We start from the raw sequence: 24,149 nt of genomic DNA on the forward strand, positions 1-24,149 counted from the left end.
TCAATAAAACATTGTGGAAAAATAAAATTAAATTTTTAAAAAGGTCACAGTTGGCACTCTCATTTTTATTGTGAGATGCAGAAAATGTTTTCGGCAAACTGGGTATTCTAAATAAGATGAAAACACATGAGATGCCTTCATTTTTCAGTTTCTGTTTTTTAACCCTAAGTCAGTGATGTCTTTTGGGAAGGAGAGGGATTAATATTCTTTTTCTTGAAAACAGCCTTAATGAAGTCCAAGTAAAGGCTTCAAGCCAGTTCATTTTTTTTCTCTTCTTAAAGCTTCCCAGTTCCACTAATGACATCTTGCTCCAAGAGAATTAAAAGCAAATCATCAGATAATTTTATCTGTGAACATGAAGCTATTTTCTTTCAGTATTCAAATCCCTTTGAAATCATCTTCCCTTTAGCTCTTAATTTCTTATTAAGTGTGTTTTTGGTACAAGCCTGAAATCACCATTTAATTACCACAGATGGCTCTGCCTTGATCACATTTTTTCATTTTTCCCAGTTAAGTCTTACCCTGGATCTTGCTCCAAGCAATCTTTCTGTTGTGCCGGGGATGAAATCCCCAAAATGGAAAAGCAAACATCGTTTACTCAATAAAACTGTGTGCAATGGGCTTTTTCGCCCCTTTTCCTTTTTTCCCCCTTTCTCAGTGGTTCTTGGAAGAATCTGTCACATGAGAGTTGCTTGCAGACCTTCAGTTCTTGCTCATTCTGTATGCCTGCTTTCTCTCCCCAACCCCCCACCCCTTGAAATGTGTCTGAATTGTTCTGATGGGCCGGCCATCACTGCCATTAAAGTGAAGTGGAAGATTGGAGGTAATTATCTAGATTATCGAAAGACAGACAGTCATCGGGATATTTCTGTCAGAAGGACTCAGGGCTTGAATGATGTAAAGCCTTGCCTCAGCTTGCCCCCCTCTGTCCTTATATTGTCAAACCTGCTCCAGAGAAAAAAGGAGGAAAAAGCAGCCTTTTGAAAAGCTGCTGTTTGCTCCCAAGAACAGGTTAGGAGAGATATTACGATGATATAAGCTATAGGTTAAGGAACCAGAATGATGCAGCCAATAGGAGGCTGAGGCAGGAGACCATTTGAGGACCGACTCCAGGTTCAAGGCTCTAACCACTAGGTTTCCACTCAAAAAGTTCAGGAAAGGTACAACAATTTCTAGGGTGCTTACAATGATCTAAAGCAAAACAACGGAACCTCAGAGGCTCTCTCATCTGAACACCCTCACTGGACAGAAGAGAAAGAGAGCTGGCCTTGGAAACATTATGTCAGCAGTTCAAGTCCCATCATGTTTGATCACAGGAAAGTCACAATCTCTCTGAGTTTCAGTTTCTCATATATAATACTGGGAATGAGATTAGAGGGTCTCTAAATTCAGCAGGGGGTACTACAGTAGACAAAGTGCTGGGCCTGGAGTCATCTTCATGAGTTCCAAACCGGCCTCGGACACTTAGTAGCCGTGGGACTCTGGACAAGTCATTTTGTCCTGCTTGCCTCAGTTTCCTCTTCTGTAAAATGAGCTGGAGAAGGAAATGGCAAACCACTTCAGTATCTTTGCCAGGAAAACCCCAAATTGGGTCACCAAAAGTCAGCCAAGACTGAAAAGTTCCCTCTTTGCACTGGATTGAAATCCACATTGTTTAATAAACTGGTAACCCTTTGATGTTTGTAACAAAATCTGAGATGAAATCCTTTGGTCTATATTTCATGCCCTCATATCTAGCAGATCCACTGGGATCCCTGCCTCCATCTGTAATCACCACATCTAACTCTAATCAGCCTAATCTGAAGAACAGCAATTTCAGATCAGTTGCGCATCTTAACTAGCAGAAGGATTTTTCTAAGCATTCCTACGGGCGTAAGACAACAAATTTGGCTCTCGTCCCTCAAAAACAAAAAGATGCGTTAAAAACCTTCATCTTAGGAACGTTGAAAGGCTTCAACAAGACCCTGAGAGCAAAGTCCTTGGCCAAATTTAGACTTCTACCTCAATGTCAACAGCAAACAGTGCTTTGAGCTGTGTGGGGCACACAGCAGACACTTAATCCATGTTTATTGACTGAGTGACTAAGCTAAGTGCTTGAGATAACTGTCACCTACTGGGAGACCCAGGATGAGAAATGGGGTAGCTGCTTCCATAGTCAGAGCTCCTTTCACAGCACCACCAATGTAAGTCTGGAGGGAAGAGCTGACTGCAACTGTGAAGGGCACTTAGTCCATGCTTTTCACTGGGTAGAAGCTGAAGTCTGAAGGCAAGGGAGGGACTTGTCCAAGATCACACTAGCAACTTAGGAACTGAGCCAATACTAGAACCCGGCACCTAGGGTGCTCTGCCTACTGCACCGTATGCCAGACTTTCCTTGCTCCCATTCAAAGAATTGTCTGATATTCTAGGTATACAGAAAATTTTCATTCCTTGATCTTCATCCTGGAAGCTTCTTGAAGAGAAGATGACTTTTATCTAATTTCAGAAAGGAAAGACTTTTTCAAAGGACTACTACATCACTATCAGACATACAGATACTTGATTACGTCTACAAACCTTTTTCAGTCTGACTTATAGCCTGGAAGCTCCTTGAAGGGAAGGCCCTTTATCTCCTCTTGGAGGACCCCTAAGAACTGAACACATCTCAGGGAATCTTGATTGAAGCCTTGCTTAATCACAGGTAGATTATGCCAACTCACAAAGAACGGAGAAAACACATAAATCAGGCATCAATTTGGAGAACTGATTTTAGAATGCCATTTAAATTAATCTAGGAAATTGTAAACATGGGTAAACACAGAAATTTTCATGTGATTACAAATAATTAAAAACACTGGAGAAATCTGAATATTATGAGAGCACAGGGAATACAGAAGGAGAAAGAGAGTCACATTTAGATGTCACCATACTTGCAGTCCAAATGGACCAGGGATGGTCAGATCTCAACTCCTTTTTAATATGTACAAAGTTACGTCAGGAGAAGGGAAGGGACTTAATTCTTTAGAGAAGAGTCCTAAGGAACCTGAGAGGCAACCTACAGTACACAGTCTGCAGGACTTGAGCCTGGAAGGCGCAGGTACCAATCAGCCCTCAGACCCTAAAACAAGGGGTTTAGACTTGATTAGGGGGTCTTAACCTGGGATTCATGAGCTGGTTTTTAAAGAAATATTCTTTTTCTTGAATCCAAAAGGAGATTTTTTTTGGCTTTGGAAACAATGTAATATTAATTTTTTTCCAAATTTATTTAATTTGAAGAAACAGAATAAACAAAAAGAAAAACAGAAAAGCAATACAAAACAAAACAAAACAAAACAAGAGAGAACATTATCATGTCCCCAGCAGAACATCGGGGAGGATTCAAAATGAATGACAACAAATAGCAATTTATGAAAGTATAGATATATTTTAGTGGAAGAAATTATAGAAATATTCTTTTAAATATATTTCAGTAAAAAATAATTTCCTCTGTAATGCTGGATTTGATAATCTTATACACTGCAAAACATCCTTCTGAGAAGAAATCCATAGGCTTTCTCAGATTAGCAGAGGAGTCCAAAACACACAGAATTTTAAGAAATCTTGGCCTAAAAATGTCTCCATGTAATCATTCAGGCAACAAGCAGAGTCCATTCTGTGCTCGGTACAGGGGATCCAAAACCCTGTGATCAAAGACCAAAAGTTGTTAAACCTAAAGATCCAGATTCTTCTGTCTTTTGTTATGTGAGCTCGGGCAAGCAGCTTTGCCTGTAAGAGTCCCAGTTCCCTCATCCTTAAAACAAAGAACTCAAGCTTCAAGACTGTTCCAAATGCATAAGCCTAGCTCTAGATCATTACAGTGGTTCCTGGGTCTGTCTCTGCTATGATCTAGAAGTCCGTATCACCAACTAGAATCGAAACCCTTTTTAATCCTTAAGAGAGGAGGTTTAAGGTAGTAGCAAAGAGGGAAAGGAGGAAAACACCTCAATAATTCATCCCCACTTCCTAAATAGCAGGATCCCAAAAATTACCCCGAATTCCCCAAAGGTCTCAATCAAAAAGGAACGCCAGATCCCCATCCCTCCATTTCTACTTTGAGGTAGGACCCAGGTTAGCTGGGTGAGCGGGGAACCCAGGTATCCAAAGCCTCATTTTTATTCTATATGCCTCACTGGCATGAAACAGAAAAAACACTTAGAGATAGAACTTAAATGTGAAATTAGCATGCTCTTATGCTTGATCCTAAGTACATGATTACCCATCTCTGTTAAAGGACATATTAATGAATGTGACCCTTTGTACAAAATGCCTCACGAGGCACTTGAGATGGTCCAGCTCTGCCAGACACTGAGAAGGTTAAATTACTGATCATCAGGCATAATTCCCTCATTGCCAAAGAAATTACATAACCTTTTGTGAATCATCAAGCTGTCACTCTTTCATATATAAATGCTTTAAAGAAACTATTTGCCAAGGAAATCTACTCCCCTCCAAGTTCAGGGTACAAAGTTGTCTCTCTAACACTGAATTCCTTTTTCCAGAAGAACAAAACATTTTCAAGATCAGTGAATATGAGCTTTGTCAGAAATAATCCTTGCTTTCCCCATTTGAACCACGGGGCTATTTTCCCACAACCTCCCTTCCATGTTCAAGTGAAGAAAGAGCTTTGAAAAGCTTAAAATGGGGCTTGGGTATATTTGGAATTTGTTTCCAGGACCCTTTTGGAAGTCTGGTGAAACCTAAGGATCCCTTCTCACAACCCAATAAAAGTCATTGTATGGAAATAATTATGAAAATAGGGGAAAAAAAAAAAAACAGTCAGAGATCCCTGGTTAAGAACTGCTTTTTCAAAGCAACATGGAAATGGGAGGGGATTGTGATGATTTAAAATCACAGAATTATTCTTTTTCAAATACACAATATACAATTATTTTCTCTATGTCTAAATTAAATATTATTTTCAAAAATAAATCTATAATTTTTACATGTAGAAATTATATTTTATATTAGTCTCTGCATACATAAAATACATATTACTTTGATAACATTAATATGGAATCATATTTCTGTAAATATAACATGAATTTCTAAAATGTAATTGTTTTGCTATACATCTAGAAAAGAACTATTTTCTAATAAATAATTATTCTGTGTACATATATAAAAAATTTAATTTTTCTAATATAAAATTATTTTATATACATATGACATTTTTATAACATATAATTTTCTATACATCTTTAAAAGAAACAATTTTTTCTAATATCTAATTATTTCCTATATACATATAAAAACATTTTTCTAATACATATTTCATATACATATATGAGAAATAATATTTTCTATACATACAAAATAAATACCATTTTTATATTTTTCTATACATATACAGAAGAAATATTTTCTAATGTATAATTATTTCATATACATATATAAAAGAAATATTTTCTAATGATTATTTTTCTATACACATGTAAAAGAAAAAAATAATTTTTTTAGAATTATTTTCTATACATATATAATAGATATTTTTATGCTATATAATCATTTTTCTATACATATATAAAATATTTTCATATATATATAGGGGCCATGCTGGCAGAGATGGACAGCTGGTCTTTTAGACTGACCACATTTCAAGCTCATCTCAGACACATACTGAGAGTGAGACCCCATGTAAGTCCAGCACGCCAGTCCAGCCATTGAGGCTTTTAGTTGCCAAACTACAGAAATTCTTCACTTGTAGTGGATATTCTACACCAATGAAACAATAGGTACGGATACTGCATCTCTCTGAAATATTATTGCTCAGGTACATACTGTCTAATGGTGAGGCACAATGATACAACTGCCGTGGCATCGGTACTCAATAAAAATGCTCTGGACGATTGTCATCAACATTATTTTCTTCACCAAACAGACTCTAAAGAGACAAGTTAGGCTTACAACAGCAAAAGAACATTCAACTTTGATTTTTACATTGCTTTGGATTGTTTACAAGCTATTTTCCTAAATTGATCCACATGATCACTCTGTAAAGGAGGAAGTACAAGTATCATTAACACACTTCATTTAGAGTTTAGGTAAGTGAGCTTCATAGAAGTTAAATGATCTTTGCCAAGGTCACTCACATATCTCCCTTCAAACCCACAATGCCCCTGAGTCTGGGCCCTGCAGTCATCAAGTTATCTTATGCTGTCCCTTACTTCTTAGTTTAAGAGCAAATAGGTGGGTACAGTGATAGTGTGCTAGTCCCAGAGTCAGGAGGAACCAAGTTCAAATTCAATCTCAGAAGCACACTAGCTATATGACCTTGGTCACTCTGTGAGCCTCAGTTTCCTCCTCTGGAAAATGAGCTGGAGAAGGAAATGGCAAACCACTCCAGTATCTTTGCCAAGAAAATTCCAAATGAGTTCAAAAAGAGCTGAATACTACTGAAAACAACTAAACAACCACAACTCAGTCTATTACCTTAAGAATTAAAAGTACCAACTGTCCCCCTAACTCTGTTTAAATCTTAGTCTGAAAAGGACTGCCTCCAACTTGAGCTTCTATTTCCTCCACTTTAAAATGAGGGATGATCTAGACTAGGCAATACAAACAAACCCTACTTAAGTGATTCTAAATGTTCATCTCTGTATGATAATCTAGGTAAAAACAGTGAAATAGGAGAAGTTCTGTACTGTATAGAGGCTGGATCCAGGTAGGGTAATGGAGTAGCAGCATGGGAAGCATGAGGCACACTGGTCATGTGGAGAACAAGGAAGATAAGGGGGTGGAATGAAGTAGGTGGCAAAAGGGTGATGACATATACTTGACTAACTCTACCAGAAATCCTACTCACTAACCTCACCCCTCAAAATACTTTCCCTGGCAATGCAACATTTAAAAGAAAAAAATCCATTTAAAAAGTTAGACAATAGGGGGGAAAAAAAAGCAAATTCAATCAAAAGATTTTCATTAACAGCTTTTTTGCCCAAATTTGACTTTATTTTCTTTTCAGAATGGTTAATAAAGAACAGGCGAGGTCCTACAGATTTTAGAGAAGAGCAAATGTTATTTCAATTTTCAAAAAAAGCAAAGAGAATGGAAACTGCAAAATACAGGCTAATGAACTTGACTTCAATTTCCAGCAAATTTCTAGAATATATTATTAAAGGGATCATTAGAAAACAACTAGAAAAGAAATGAGAGATCACAAAGGGCTAGCACGACTTCATTAAGAACCACTGTCTTAAAATAACTTAAAGCAACAGAACTTCTGGCAAGGTTGTTGAGTAAGACGTTATATCTAAGCTCTGATTCATCTCATTACCTAACACAAAACAGAAAAAGAGGGGCAACATTAGAGGGGTACAATAATGCAAAGAAAAATCTCCATAGGAGAATAATCTATAATAACTACAATTAGAAACCCAAAAAAGGGAACAAATTAGCCACAAATACTGCCACCACAGTTAAAAATTCAAATAAGAAATAAGGAGCGAAATCAGATTTTTTAAAACAGAAAGCTCAAAAGGAGAACTGATGGCTCAGAACAGAAGCTAGAGAACTTGAACACAGTGCTCCCTTTGAAAAAGATAATGTAAACAGAGTCAAGATGGCAGAGGCAAAGTGCCTGAGCTCTCCCAAATTCCACTTGAAATTTTAAAATTCCAAATGAATTTTGGAACAGTAGAATCCACAAAAGGAAGGGGTAAAACAATTTTCCAGTCCAGGATAATTAAAAGCTTTGCTCATTAGGGTGAGAGCAAAGCACATCTTGGCCTGATTCAGGGCAAGGCCTGTCCTTCTCTCTTCTCTTCCTCCATAGCCAGTCCCCGGGCCTGACTGAAGGGGAAGCACTTGCTTTATTTTGGAGCTCTCAGCCCACAGAGAGTAAGGGAGTCAGACGACTGGTCACAATGAAAAGAGTCCCGTTCCTGGCCCTGAGTTCAGGACTCTGTTGCTTTGCCCATATGAAGATCCAGGTCCCAGTCCCAGGGTGAGTAGGGACACTAGCACAGCAATGCTGTTGACTTCAGAGAGAAACCTTCCTTGGTCACATTTCCAGAGAGGAAGAGTACTTGGGGTTGCTCACAGACCAAAATATGGCTCAGCAGAGTAATAAACGCAACTATCCTTAGATCATACCCCTTGGAAGAACTGAAAACTTCTAGAATCTCCAGAACTAGCTCTGAAGACAACTGCACAAAAAACCTAAAGCTTGGGATGGTGGCTCCATCCACTTTAACACAGAGTTAAAAGTCAAGAATAAACTGGAAAATAAGAAATTCCTGATTACAGAAAATTACTATGTGACAGGAAAGAACAAAACACAAACTGAGAAGAACACAGCAAAATCAAAACTGCTACATCACCTCAAAAGCCTTAAAAATGTGAATTAATATCAGGCCCAAAAAAGAATTCCTGAAAGAGCTAAAAAAAGGATTTTAAGAATTAAATAAGGGAGGGAGAGAAAAAAAATCAGAAAAGAAATGAGTGATGCAAGAAAATCATGAAAATAGGGTCAACAGCTTGGCAAGGGAGGCACAAAAATACTGAAGAAAATAACACCTTAAAAATCAGAATAGGCCAAATGGTAAAAAGAGATACAAACTTCTTAAGTGAAGAGAAAAATTTCTTAAAAATCAGAATTAGCTGAATGTAAAAGGTATGAGTTGAATATGAAGGGATGATTTTGTAAAAAAAAAAAAAAAAATTAAATTTAAGGGATGAAAAAGAGGAATGTAGTTGGAGAAGGGAGAAGAGAAAAGAACAATGGGATAAATTACCTCATATAAACAGTGGAGGGTGAAATGGGAAAGGAGAGGATTGCTTGAACCTTACTCTCATCAGAATTGGTTCGAAGAGGAAATAACATACACTCTCAATTGGGTATAGATATCTATTTTACCCTACAGGAAAGTAGAAGGAAAAGCATTTTGAGGAAGGGGGTAGTCAGAAACAAAATACTTGTGAAGAAGGACAGGGTGAAAAGAAAGAGAAAGAAACATGAGGGGAAAAGGATGGAAGGAAATGCACAATGAGTAATCATAACTATGAAAAAGTGTTTACAAGTTTCTCTTTAATAAAGGCCTCATTTCTCAGGCATATAGAAAACTGAGTCAAATTTATAGAAAATAAGAGTTATTTGATAAATGGAGAAAGGATATGAGCAGGAAATTTTTAGATGAAGTAATTGAAGCTATCTACAATCATGTGAAAAAATATTTGAACTCACTACTGATTAGAAAAATACAAATTAAAACAATTCTGAAGCACCTCCTCACATCAATCAGATAGGCTAATATGACAGAAAAGGAAAATGACAAGTCTTGGAGGAGATGTCGGAAAATTGAGAGACTAATGTGCTGTGGATGGAGTTGTGAACTGATCCAACCATTTTGGAGAGCAAGTTGGAACTATGTTCAGAGGGCCATAAAACCATGCTTATTCTTTAACCTAGCAAAATCACTAATAGGTCTGTATCCCAAATAGAAAAAAGAAAGAAAAGGACTTACTATGTACAAAAATATTTATAACAGCTCATTCAATGGTAGTAAAGAATTGGAAATTTAGGGAATGTTCACCAATTTTAGAGAGCAAGATGGTCTCAGAAAAATCTGGAAAGACTTACATGAACTGATACCGAGTGACATGAATAGAACCCAGAGAGCATTGTTTACAGTAATAGTAATATGGTATGATGATCAACTATGAATAACTTGGCTATACTCAGCCACACATTAATTCGAGAAAATTCTGAAGTAATTATAATGAAAAATGCTATTAATTCACAGAGAAAGAACTCAGTGTCTAAATGCAAGCCAAAGCATACTTTAAAAAAAATTACTTTCTTTTTTCTTTAGTCTGTGTTTTATTTTTTTCCACAACATGACTAATAAGATAACTCACATCAAATGGTTTGCCTTCTCAATGAAGGAGGAAGGAGAGAAGGGAGGGAAAAATTTACAACTCAAAATTTTTAAAACAAATGTTAAAAATATTTTTACATATAACTGGGTGAAATGAAATATTAAGGAATTTACCAAAAAGAGAAAAAAAATTAAAAAAAGATATAGGAGACAATAGTTAATGTAGTGAAACAAGAAAAAATTATATGTAATTACATATTTTACATATATACGTGTGTGTGTTACATATAAAGATAGCAAAATTTTAAGAATGCATGAGTTCTCTATATAGAGAATTCTCCTGGAAGATAGAGCTCAGAGAGAAAATGTAAGCATTGGTCTTTCAGAAGAAAGCAATTGTAAATGTCTAAATAGTCTTTTAAATTAAGGAAATTTAAATTAAAATTACCTTGACGTATTGGAACAAGATGAAAAAGTGCAGCTAAACAGAATACATAAGATATCATCAGCAAAAAGACACTCTAGATTTATATCACTTTGAAATGTAGTAACTAAAATTCAGACTTTGAAAGTAAAAAATAACATAATAAAAATGGCAAGGAAGATACAGCTCATATATGAAAGAATCCCAATCTGACTCTTCACTCTTTAATTCTCTACCATGGCTTCTTCCCCTCCCTTTCAGCAGAAGACTTCATCACACATAAAGAAATCATACACATTCCTCATCTTGACAGACTCTTCAGTGCAACCAAACTGACCGACTGGTTGTTCTTTTAGACACAGCAAACTTTCCTCTTTGTGCTTCTGTCCATGCTGTAGTTCAAGTCTACAATGCACTCCTTACTCACTTTTTTGTTCTAGAATCCCCAGATCCCTTCCAAGCTTATCTCGGATACCATCTCCTACTGGCAACCTTTTCTTATCCACTCCTTCCTCCCTCCCGATATTAGTTTCTCTTCACAAATTTACCTTTAGTTTACTTGGTATATTTTTATATGCATTGACAGGCATAAGTGTTTTTCCCAATGGATTGTTAGATACTTGAAAGCAAGGAAAATTTCATTTTTGCCTTGTATTTCTGTTGCCTAACAAAGTACCCGGTACCTCATAAATTTTTGTTGATTGACTGAATGGCTGAAAAAAGACTGTCATATGGTATGTGTGATATATCATAATGGTATAATGCTGCACCTTAAGGAATGAGGAGTATAAAGACTTTAGAGATATATGGGAAAATTTGTATGAACCAATACAGAGTCAACAAAGAAAAGCCAAAAGACCAACAGAGTTAATGATTGCAACATGTGTCAATCACAGCAATTGACAACAAAAATCAGGTCCAATCCAATTGTACTTCTGTCATATTTTCAAAATAAAAGAATGCATTCTTTTATTATTTTAACAGCTAATGAATAATTTGTTAGGAATGTACTTTGGAGGGAGATTTATCTGGATGTTCATTGGAAAGGATCTTTGGTATTAGAATAAAATGCACTGGTTTGTATGAAAAGGAATGAGGTCCAGAAAAACAAAGTGGAAGACAAAAAATTCCAGGTCATGTCAGACTAACTACGCTTCTAGTTATAGTGGAAGGAGTGCTGAATTTGGAAGCAAAGGACCCAGGCTTGAATCTCAGCTCTCCTGTGAAATATATGGCTTGGAGCAAATCACTCAATTTCTTTGTGTCTTAATATCCCCATTCAAATTTTTTAAAGCATTTAGCTAAGTATTTAATGTCATTCTTATGGAAAAAAATGTACAGTTAGGTGAATTCAGTAATGACTGAACGGCTGGATCCAATGAGAATTCATCAATGGTTTGATGTCAGTTTGTCAGCAGGTTTTCAGGATTGTATCCAGGGATCAGTATACGATCCTGTGGAGTGGCTATTATCATCAATGACTTGGATAATGACATAGATGGCCCACTTGTCAAATTGACTGACAGATGACCTGACATAGAGAGGGATGACCAATATATGAGATGAGGGAGTTAGAAATGAAAGCTCTCGGCAAGTCAAAAGATGAAATTTAAAAGGGTTGAATATAATGTTACACTGAGGTTAAAAATTAAGACTCCATGAGAGCTCAACAGCAGCCAATAATAGGGTAAGATAGCCAACAGACTTAATGGCGTATTGAGCTGTATTAAACAAGGCACAGTATCTATGACTATTTAATTGATAATCCTACCACATCTTTTTCTGGTCTGACCACACCTAGAACATACTGTTCAGTTCTAGGTGCTACATTTTAGAAAATTATTTAGAAAGTATCCAAAGTGGAGAGAGGGAACAAGATGCTGAAGAGACTCGAGCTCATGCCAGCTGAAGTCCTAAGTAACTGAGTACGATTAAGTTACAGAAGACACTACTTGGGGTGAAATGAAATGATAGCTGATCCTCAATTATTTCAGGAGCTTGAATCAGATGACATTCTCCCTCTTCAGATTCTTTTACTCCATTTGTGGAATCTCATCTCATCAAGGTAGGACGAGTTCAAATCTAGCCTCAGATACTTAACTGTGTGACTCTGGGTAAGTCACTCAACCCCAATTGCCTCCAACAACAAGCACCGACAGCACAGCTAATTTGTGTTCTGTGATATCTAGAGCCCATAGAGGCCATTCTGATCATTTTATGGATGAGAAAACTGAGCCAGGGAGATGTTCATTTTAACAGGAGCCAAAAGAAAGGAGTCCCAGTGGTGCATCATCAATTGGGTAATAGATATATTTTGCCCATTAGGAGGCCTTATCAAATTCCTTCATGTCATACAGAAGTGAACATATGTAACATCTTGCAAGCTCAGTCTTACAAAGCCTTATACAGTTATCAATTGCAGAATGAGAAAATTACAGCCGGACATGAGAATGATGGGAACTTGTACATGGGAGGACCTCACATGCTCTCTACATAGAGGACACCCTTAATGTGTGTGTGCAGACAAAGGGTGTCAAACTCAAGAAGGAACATAACTCGGTGAGCAGCACAGCGACTTGGATGACAACAAATGAACATCATTTAAATTGTACTGCATGTTTATTTCTTTGCTTAAACATTTCCCTGATTACATTTTAATCTAATTTGGAAGTTTTTGCAGACATCATGAGTCTGACATCTTTGGTATAAGACTATTTATGAAGATCTCATAACAATGACCAAGTAGGTGATAGACACCATTACCTTTCCGGTACCAATTTTTTTTGGGGGGAGGGAGGGGCGGTTTACAGAGGAGGATTAGGGAAAAGATGACACTATATGTGATCTCTTTTTGAGAGGCGGTGAGGTGTAAGAGATAGAGAACACATTTTGGAGTTAAGATTCAAATTTGGATACAAGCAGAGGCTCTTTGACTCTGGGAATGTCACTTAATCTCACAGAGCCTCCGGCAATTTTCTAAAACTGTAAGTTTCAGAGCAGGTGCCAACCTGCATTGGTAAAAGGCATTTCTTCACCCGGAGTTCCCTATATGAAAAAAAGTCACAGGTCTTTTTTCTCTCCCAGTCTTCTCCTCCTCCCTTCCAAATAATCTTCTTTTCCAATCTTTTATGGTTTTTTTTTCCTTCTCTGAGAGGGCTTACTAATTGATGCTTGATTGCTTTTTTAAAATCGTGACTAACATTAATGTTATTATTCTGGTCGATGAACTCTCGGTCAGAGAATTAGACTCAAAATTTATACTGAACAATGCTGAAAATTGTTCATTCTTTTTACAAGCATAATTATAACAAGCGAGCACAAAACAAAGTTTCACAATATTGTCACAGGTAATTCTAGCTTTCATCTCCCTCCAGGACTTAATTTGTTCAGATGCCTTAATGTTCCCTCTAGCTTTATAGTTTAGCTTAAACTGAATATAATTATAAAACTAGTTGTAACAAACTTGGACAAACTGAATACAATTATGCAACTAGTTACATAAACTTGGCCAGGATGCTTTCAGTGCCTAGGCCTCAAGGAGAAACTGAAGGAGATTGATAAGACCTCGGAGGACTTCTCCAAGCATTGACATTCCGGGGATCTAACATCTGCCCTTTGGGAGAGCTAGATTCTCTTCTACAAAGGCAAGGATATACAGGAAATAAAAGGACCTCAGGTGCAGTGCCTCAGTCAAGAAACAGATCTCCTACCGTGGCCGGTACCTGTCAAATTCATTTTAATAGTGTTCTAATATCGACTGAGTTCAGGTAAACAAGGGAAATGGTATACAGACAAGTTTAAGAAGGGATGAAAGATGAAACCGGGTATTAAACTGAACTGAAATCTGAAGGGAAAGGCCAAATTGTTAACGCTCATCCTGGATCCTGGAAAAAAGATTTCCATGCATTCTACCAACAGGACAGTCTTTTGACTTCAGAAGCTCTTCTGTTTAAAGGCAAATAGTTCTCTTAAAAGGTTGCCTCTGTCAGTCATCCACACTTTAGTTTAAATTACTTTCATCAGCTCAAGGGGTAGAGTGGTTATTTAAGAGTAGGTAGTCAATTTTAAGCAACCTCTGGCCACGAGGCACCTAAGGGTATTAAAGATAGACTTTCTTTGCTTCTGGCTAAGCAATCTATTTCCTTTTAGAGCCAGAGGACCTGGGTTCAAATGCAGTCTGTGAGGCTTGGTGTTTGAGTGGCCTTGGACAGGTCCCCTTCCTTCCTTGACCTTATAAAAGGAGAGGGGTTGGATTCCATGGCCTCTGAAGTTCCTTTCAGCTCTAGAGCAAAGATCTTCTGATTCTAAGAACTTGGACAAGCTGGAGGCAGAGAGAGACCAGCTAAGAACATGTGATAGCAGGCTGGATGGGGCTCAACGTAACTAGGATGGTAGCAGCTGTTAGCAAAGAGGGCGGATGGGGAAAAGAGTACGGGGATGGACTTGGGAGGATTTGGTCATTGGTGGCTGCTCAGGGCGACAGAGAAGAAATCTCAGCTTGGATTTGCCACACGCTTTAAGGTTTTCCACATGCTTGCCACCCATCGGCTTAATTGAGGGTCTCAACAATCCTGCATGGCAGGAGGAAGAGAAGACGACTAAGTAGTCTAGTAGAGAAGAAGTTAGGAAAGCTATGGGACAGGTGGCTCGAGACAGCAGCAAGGTCTTCTTTGTTGTTTCCTTCATACCGGGATCCCATTGTCCTCAAGGGATACTTTACTCTTCCCCGAGCAGCCAGAGAGTGGAACGGGGCGTTGCTTTAACTAGATTTTCTTCTCTTCGCTAAGGGAGATCAGCCTGGACCTTGGTAAGTGATGGGAGTTATCTGGTTGACCCTACAATCTAAGTAAAATAACTCATTCATTAGTCAATTCAGCATTTCTTAGGTGCCAAACTTGGAGAGACAAAGCAGTCCCTAGTCTGAAAGAGCCTATAGTCTACTGGAATCATTTCCTGTTCACAAAGCTAAGTCAATGAAAGGCAGATATAAGATAAATACAAATCAGTTGGGAGGGGAGAGCAATAACAACTGGGAGAACTCGGAAAAGGGTTCACATAGCTGGTAGCGCCCGAGCCGAGTCTTGAAGGAAGTAAAGGCACGAAGGCAGGCAAGGGAAAACAGTGCAACTGGAAAAGAAAGCGGGTGAGGGGAGCTATTCGTGTGAAGGGGAACAATATATAATTACAAAATTTCCCTTTGCCTGGCGTGCTCACAAGAAGCCAGATTCTTGGCCCAAAGTGCTCCATCTAGTCTTATGGCCTCATCCATCACTCTCGCTCATAAACTGACATCTCCAGCTTTGTTCTCTTTCCCGTGCTCCAGTCCTACATTCTTCATTGCCTGCTGGACGTTTCCAATTGCAAGGCCCCAAATCAACTCTAGCTCAATATGTGTGGGCAGAGTCTGAGCCTCCTCTCCTTTGCACACAGACTTGTCTGCTGCTGAAGCTGAAAAATGTCAAATCAATGCAATGACTTAAGACTGCCCCATTTTTTCCAGACTGTTCTGCTGATGAGCGGAGACTCTGTCTGGCACCAGCCTCTCTGCCCGGGGCCATTCTGCACCCCAACCCACTCCCAGTCTAGAGTGCTCTTCTTCCTCTTGGTCTCACTAATTCCTAACCAGCAAGGAAGACTTAGCCCAAGAACACTTCCCGGGAGAGATCTTCCAAATGAGCCCCATTTCCGGCCTCCAAATTCCAGCGTTACTTAGCATTGCCATCTGCTGAATTCTGCACTGCCTTATACTGTTATTTATGATCCTATAGGGATATGTTTTCCAGGCCCTTGAGGAGGGGGTCTGTGTCATATTCTTCTTGTCTTTACTCCAAGTCTTGCACAAAATGCGTTCCCTACTTTTTCACACTGAAGATGATGGTTTTTGGAACCTGATCCTTAGCTCCCAGCCTTGATGTCAACTGTCTCTGATCCAGAACATTCCCCTTCCCCATCTCTGCCTCTGATACTTATTTCCACTCAAAGCTTAGCCAAATACACAGTTTTCTGGACTGCCCTCAACTGTGCATATGTTGCTCTTCCCATCCCGATCCCTAATTAGACTGGATGCACTTTGAAAGCAGACAATTTTTGTTTCATTATTCCTTTCCTGCCTCTGGCCTCGTATACAGAAAAAAAAAAAAAGTCTTAAGGATTTTGTTGAACAGAATTCAGTCACCTAGAAGGTTCTCAAAAGACAGCATTGGCTAAAATAATGGTCAACTGGACTCAATGATAGAAGTGAAAGGGATCTTAAAGACCATCAAGTCCACTCCCCGCCCCATTCTAGAGTTAGGGAAACTAAGAACTGGAGAATAGAAAGAACTTGCCCAAGGATTCACAGCAAGAGACTAGGAGAGGAGGTACTTCAAAGTCAGGCTCCTCAGCAGCTTGATAAGGATCCCACTAGGATCTGATCTCTATGATGGAGGGGACAACGAAGGAGAGAAAAATTTTGCTATTTGGGACATCCGACCAACCAAGGTCTTGGCTTTTGCAGGAACCTCTTCTCTATGGGAAAATAACCTCCTGGGGCCAATGCTTCACTTGGAGCATTATGCTGAAGCACTTTAAGCAGCACAATTCATCTGTGTACCCCGAGAGACTCCTTCAGACAGGAGAATACTCCAGATCTACTGAAAAGGTCTCCATTTGGATCTTAGTATCAGTTTAACAGATGTATGAAAATTCAAATGATTCAGTAGCTTCTTGTAAGGACATCCATCTAAGAAGGTAGTTTCTGCCAAGTCAATACACTGTGCCCTCCTTAGGTCAATGCTGTTGACACAACTTTGTGAGAATGGGATCAAAGCCAAACTCTTCATATTACAAGTAAGAAACCTGAGGCCCAGAGAAGGGCAAGGACTTAAAGAAAGGTACAGACAGCAGAGCCTCCCTCAGAAAGCCTGGGTTACCTGTCACCCCCCCTCATCCAATGCATCAAAGAGAGACCTAAGATTCACCCATATATATACAAGGAGAAGGAAAGAGATGTCCCTCCATTCCATGCTCATGTGGCCTAGAAAAGTACTAACAATTTTGTAAGTTGAATTCAAGGGCTAGCTAGATGGCTCAAGTTTGGGTCTGGAGTGACAAAGACTCTTCTTCCTGATTTTAAATCTGGCCTCAGACATTAGCTGTGTAACCCAGGGGAAATCACTTGATCCTGTATGCCTCAGTTTCCTTATCTGTAAAACGAGCTGGAGAAAGGAAATGGCATTTTAAACACTCCAGGATCTCTGCTAAAAAATAAAAAATAAAACAAACCCAAATGGGGGTCACAGAGAGTTGGCCATGACTGAAAAACAAATCAACAAAATGCTGAATTTAAATGGTAAAAATGCAGAAATGCAGCGCTTTCTCTCTCTGTTCCACTCCCTGATGATGGGACCTGACACAGAGAAATTCAACCTGAAAAGAACTGATGAGGGGGGAGATGGAAGGGGAGGGCCACGGGCACGGCCCAGTGCTTCCTGCGCCACAAGCTGAGTTGTCTCTTCTCTCAAGGGACATCAGGAAATCCGCAAAAGAAAATTAAATTTTAAAGTTGCCTTAAGTTTTAGAATAAATCTATGCAGCCCCTGCCCTTAGCTGCTGCCAGTAATCCCTGCCATCGGGCTCAGGCCTATGCCTTTTTCAGCCAGATTTCACTTTCATTATCTCTCGGGATCCTCCTAACACCTTTGTGATTTATGGCAGGGATTATCCCCTTTTACAGATCACAGGATCCAGAGATTGAAAGCCAGAAAAACAACCTCAGAGGTTGGCTAAACTTACCCCCTTATTTTCCATATGAGGAAACTGAGGCACACAAAGAGAGAAATCTACCCCCTGCTGACAGCTATTTGGTAGCAGAACTGACCTAGAGTGCCTATCTTAAGGTTATACCACACTTTTTGGTTTGAGAAATCCTGGAAATAAAATACCACTGGTTTTTGGTTTAATTACATAAAAACTCTGCCGTAAGTTCAAATGTCTACGTATCTCACAGAACAGTGAAAGATGTCAACCCTATATCAAGGAATCCGATACATACGGTTCTCGGCAACAAACTCAACTGATTTCTGCCCCAACCCCTACCTAAATGCTGCTGTGTTCATTTCCCCAATTAAGGTAAGGCAGGATGCTTTTGCATCAAAGATTTTTATTTAAATCATTCTTTGAGGGAAAAGCAGTCAAACTTAGATATTTATTTTAAAAGGGAAATCCTACTTTCAGCATCTGATGGCCAGTTCTCAGCCTTGGCATACAAGCCATACATGTCCCTAGCTCTTCCCCTGAAGATTCTAAGCATCTCCTATAGCCTTTGGCATGTGACTTTTGGCTGGCCACATATCAACAAAGCAAGTTTGAAAATCACTCAGTGATCCTGGGCTATGCTCATCTGGAGCATTGATGGAAGCGTGAAATTGCCATTTGGACACAACATCAAGGAGCTACAAGCTAGCCTTCCCGATCTAACTTGTGGGTTAAGAAAGGGTTCAGTAGTGGTTCTAGATCGATGTCCTGTAGAGGAGCTCTTGAGGAAGCATTACACGGAGGGAAGGAAGTGTAGACATGTCGTTCTCTACGTTGGCCATGGACAGTGGATGGGGACAGACATTAATGAGTGAAGAGATTCAGACTTGTCTGGGACAAGTAGCAAGAAAAGCACTTTCCCATCAACTCATTACTTGGTAAAACTAGGTGAACCCCACCTCATGTGAACCACTCCGGCCTCCTCACCTCAAAACCGTTTCCTTCTCAATCCTATGGGCTTGTTGTTTATCTATACAAGAGCCCCTGTAGTCATCACAGAACTTCCCATAGCAAAGTCTCTTCTAGTTTTTTTGTGTTTTCCCCTGCTAGGTGGGGTGCAGACCGGACTCAAAGCTTAGAAAAGTCCAAGGTGCTGCTCCTGGGGAATGGAGAGGTACGATCCTTCTGGGTGAGTTTTCCGAGTTTGTGACTATATCTGGCTGCTTCCCTTAACACACTTTGGGCTCATTCTCTCCTCCTCCCCATCTATAAGCACCATGATGGTAGGTGCTCCCATTGCAGGCAAAATCAAAAAAAGAACTCATCTCACACTCTGTTTTCTAGGATCACAGACTACTTAAAACAAGAGTTCCCACCCATGCATCCTTGGACTCCTGAGGGGTGTGTGGAAAGATTTCTGGGATTCCAGGAACTTGGATGGGAAAAAATGACATATTTATTGTTACTTACTTTTGATTTCATTGGTAACCTCATACAGTTTATTTTATTAATTGAAAGTCCTTTTGAGAAAGGCTCAGAGGGGGGTATGTTCCACAAAAAGCTGATAATCTTAGAAATCTCAGGGGTCAATGAGGAGCACTGATGTAGACTAAGAAGTGGGTTTTAGAAGTCATCAGGTCCTCTCTTCATTTTGCAGATGAGAAAACTGAGGTTCTGTGAGAGGACTAGGACAGCAAGCAGTTAATCATAGGAACTGAGTGAACCATGCTGAGTTCATCTTATAACTCAATTTGGTATCTAGCTCAGTTCCCTTTCTATTCAACTATTATTGGTCTAGTCCAAATTCTGACTTGTGAGAAAACTTTAATCATGGGAATCAAGAGAAAAATCTTATTATTTTGTCTGAACTTAGCCTTGCATGGCTGGGAAGCTGAATCACTTCTACCTGCCACTTAGAGGCCCTCAACTAAGGAGCTCAGTTACATTGAGTGGTCATAGGTTAAATGATTTGCCCAGGTCTCACACAAATATTAAGTATCAAGGGTATGATTTGAATCATGCCTTCTTGATTCCAAGTCCAGTGCCCCATCCACTACATCATTTTGAAAACGATCCCTTTACCCAAAGTCTAAAGCTCAAAGACAACATCCTTGATAATTCAAGGTTTTGCTTTTGTTTAAGTGGGGAACTCACTCTTTCCAAGGAAGACTGCTAAATTCTTCACGAAGCACCAGGGTCAGACTCACTACTGTGAGGGACTCAGAATAACTGGTACAAATTGAGGCTACCAGGAGAAATGACTTCCGCAATGATTACCCCGAGTGTCATTCCTACAGTTGGCCATGGCTATTTGCTCCCCTTTGTCTCCAAGACCTGTTCTCCCTTGCCTCAGCCACTGCACTTTGGATGGAGATCTGTGTACGTAGGGTGATCCTTATTCCTCTTGGCCACGCAACCCCACGAGACTTGCAAAGAAAGCTAAAAGGATGGCCCCCTTGAGCCTTTTCATTATTAGCCCATTCCTTACCTCTCCTCTTTCCAATCATCTCCCACACCTCCCGCCAATTGGACTGTCACTGCAACACTGAAGAGATTGTTAGCATTAAGGGTTCAAAGCCTCCTGTGTTCAAACAGAGACATGGTGCACCAGACTTCATAACGTGGCAAGAAAGAGAATAGATTAAAGGGCTAATGAAATATCATTTATCAGGGCACCTGCTTGCCTTATTTTATGTAATATTGAAGAAGTTCCTTGTGAAACGCAAATAATACCATGCCTACATAACCTTTACCAACCTCAAAGCAACGACTGTGTCCCCTTATGGTTCTAAGATGTTCTATCTTGAAGGATGGCCTGAGTTTAATTACAAGAAGAGACGCCAACAGAAAGTACTTTTGGCAGCAAAGTATCTCTATCTTGCCAGACTGTAATTGCTATTTGTATTAACCTTCATGTAAGTATATTCTCCTTCTCTTTTAGATTCTGTACCAAGCACCCAGTGCTATACATGCATGAAGAAAGAAAGAAGGCTCATTACTTAGATTTGCGATCTCACTGGGTAGGACTTCTCTCTGCTTGTAAAGACTGTAACTTTTCCATACTTTCCATACCTGCAACTTCTTTCTGGAGATTAGCAGTCTAGCATTTGGGCTGCATGCACACCTAATGTTTCAACCTCACTAGGAGAATGGCTGACCTTTTCTATTTCATCCACTCTTCTAATGATGTCATCAGATGCCCAGAATCTCACCAAGAGGCACATTTCTAATCCACAGAATGAGACTTGGGGGGACCACAGGGTCCCATCCGGCCCCAAGAGCCTCCCTCAGTGTTATGCCTGATCTTGAAATTGCCATATTTCAGTTACTCCTTAGGTAAAGTCATTGTCTTTCTCTAGAAATCCCCTTAAAATATAGCCAGGCTGATTAACACTTATACAAATTAATCACGCTATCAATCAAAAAAAAAAAAAAAAGGAAAAGCAGAGTGTAGGATAGGGAGGGAATAAGATGAGGGAAATGGAGTTCTGACAATGAGGGAGCTGGCTACTGTCCAGAATGAGAATTCCAGGCTGGAAAGAAAACGCAATGGGGGAGGTGTGTTGGGAAGATTTTTGTTAAAGGAAAAGCAGGGCCCCAAAAGAAGGGGCTCCCTTAACCTACTTCACACTTTAGGCTAACGAACAGCCTTGCAGAAAACTGGTCCTCCCACAAGATCTCTTTTGCCTCTGTCCAAAAGACTCTGTGTAACACTTACCAATATTCTGTCCCGCTTGGTGGTGCGCTGTAATTAGGTACGTGCAGATGTCCATCTATCATGTCCCTTACTGGACTTGAGCTTCTCAAGGGCAGGGATCAGGGTTGGAAGGAGCCTCAAAGGCCAGCTACTCTAGCCTCCTTCATTTTCTAGAAGGGGAAAATGAGATTAAAAGAGATTAGGTGAGTTGTTCAACATCATACAGTCAGGAAGCATCAGAGGTGATAACTGTAGACAAATCCTCCTCTATGGCCACTGATCTTTTGACTGGGTTGTGCTATCTCATTCATCTTGAGGCCCACCAAAATGGCTTGAGGAAAGTGGGTGGGTCAAAATACATGGGCTTGGGTTATATACCAGAAAGACCCGGGAATCAAGTTCCATCATTCTCTGAGAAGCCAATTCAAAGTTTGTCTCCTTCCCTCACTCCTTTCTCCTCCCTCCCCTAGCTTTGTTCATGAATTGTTTTGGGAAAAATATAGCTCTCAGTACCGCAAACAGCTAGGTAATCCACCCACTCTTGTATAATTATAGCTACTTTAGATTACCATTTGGTATTTAATGAGTTATCCACCTTCATTTGTTAGGGAGAAGACAAACCACAGCAGCCACTTAGGACTGTTGGGACAGCACAAAATCCCGCCATCTTCCTAAGACCAGTGACAGTGAGTGGGTGGCCAACTCATACTATATCGCCATACGGGTTTCATTGCAGTTGGATAGCATTTATTTCCCTTAGAGTCACAAAACAAGTGTAATCTATACTAGCTGCCACTTTATTATAGGACAAATGACGTTACTGGCCATCTGCTTATTTAGAAGAAAACCAGGGCATTGAGAATGTTAAAAAAAATTGCATTGGGAGCCAAACATCAGAGAAGTAAGACTGTAACACGGGCTCAAGGAGAATCATTACAAGTTTGAATGGTTAGGGTAAATCAATAGCTTATATGACTAGCACTTCCATGCTACTCTATCTCCTGCCTTCATGTATTTGCACAGGGAGTTTCCCATGCCTGGAATACTCTACCTCCTCCCTCTGCTTTGGGACTACCTTCAAGATTTAGCTCAAATCCTATTTTCAACAAGAGGCCTCTCCTGCTTCCCTTCCTCCCCAACTGCTCATACTTCCCTTTGAAAGGCTCTCTTCTTAGCTACTCTGAATATAAGGATCTCTTCTCATCAAAATGTAACCTTCTGGAAGGCAAAGACGGGGTAGTCGATCTCTCCAACACTCAGGATAGAGCCTGGCATCTAGTCAGAATCTAATAAATGGTTACTGATTTAGTAATCTCTATGCTTGTCTAACTGGAAAGGTTGGAGTAAGAAAGACACTTGGTTCACCTTAAAACCCTATAGCAACGTGAGCTATGAATGTCACCTTGGGTATTTTGTTACGATGGTGATAACTGCAGCAAAAGTGGTGCATAGGCCACAATGCTGGCCATGGCTTCAGGAAGACCTGGCCTTAAGCTCAGCCTCTGCCACACACAAACTCAGGGTTATGTCACTTGACCTTGTAGCTTCTCAATCAACCCTGTAACACTAGGAGTTATCAACAAGTGACTTATTGAAGGTTACACACAAGGATCCTAACTGGCACAGTCAGAAGGGACCTCAGAGACTGTTCAATGCAACCTTTTTTCCAACCTATGAACCGTTTCCACAACATGTTCTAAGGATCCTCGTACCTCTCCCCCTGTGCTCCTGCTGACCCTCCCTCTAGTGACGAAAAGACCATCTTTTTCACTGGTGGACACTGACACTTCTTAGAAAGGGATTACTCATAGCGAGCCCAGATTTTCTTCCCTGAGACTTCTGGCTGGCGCCTAACACCAACTGGGACAGTTTTACCCTTGGGGACCCCAAAGAATTCTCAAGCCCTTTTGGGCAAACCAACAATAACATCTATGCTTCTGGAGGCACAACACAGCCAAGATTTCTCTCAGGCCACCACCAACAATCCCAGGTTGGCTTCCTTAAATCCCAGGCTTTCCAATGACAATCAGAGGTTTGCTCCGGTGAACTTCATTTCATCAACTCCCAGGCATATTTCTTAATTTGATTTCTCAGTTAAATAATTTATCTCTCTCCAATTACTTGAGGAAATATTAAACAACACTTCGACTCAGTGTGCCTGGATGTTTAGTTATTAACATGATGGATTCTTTGGGGCATTCAAGCATATATTAGACACGCTGACATCGTCAGCACCGATGCCTCTGAACTTTTCCAAAGCCTTTCTGGAGGCTAGCAAATAGGGGCCGTTCCAACGGAACAAAAGGGGACTGCCCTGGGCTCTCTACTGTCACCTATTAAATTTACCTGCCCTTTCACTCTACAAAGAGTGCCTGCAATCCAGCAGGCGTCCAGCCAAATAACATCACTGGCCAGGTCTATGTGACCAAAACAAAAGGATTAGCTCCTGGCAAGAAAGGTG

At 39.9% G+C, this 24,149-nt stretch overlaps 1 long non-coding RNA gene across 1 annotated transcript in view; it reads right to left on the reverse strand.

Moving 5' to 3' along the window:
• LOC116420385 overlaps positions 1-24,149 on the reverse strand; it is a 285,773-nt gene that overhangs the window by 240,970 nt on the left and 20,654 nt on the right. Inside the window, exon 4 of the long non-coding RNA XR_004230668.1 lies at positions 21,710-21,858. This is a non-coding gene — a long non-coding RNA (uncharacterized LOC116420385). The remainder of the gene's footprint in view (positions 1-21,709; positions 21,859-24,149) is intronic.

This window comes from Sarcophilus harrisii, chromosome X, assembly GCF_902635505.1.
Source record: "Sarcophilus harrisii chromosome X, mSarHar1.11, whole genome shotgun sequence".
Lineage (NCBI taxonomy): Eukaryota > Metazoa > Chordata > Mammalia > Dasyuromorphia > Dasyuridae > Sarcophilus > Sarcophilus harrisii.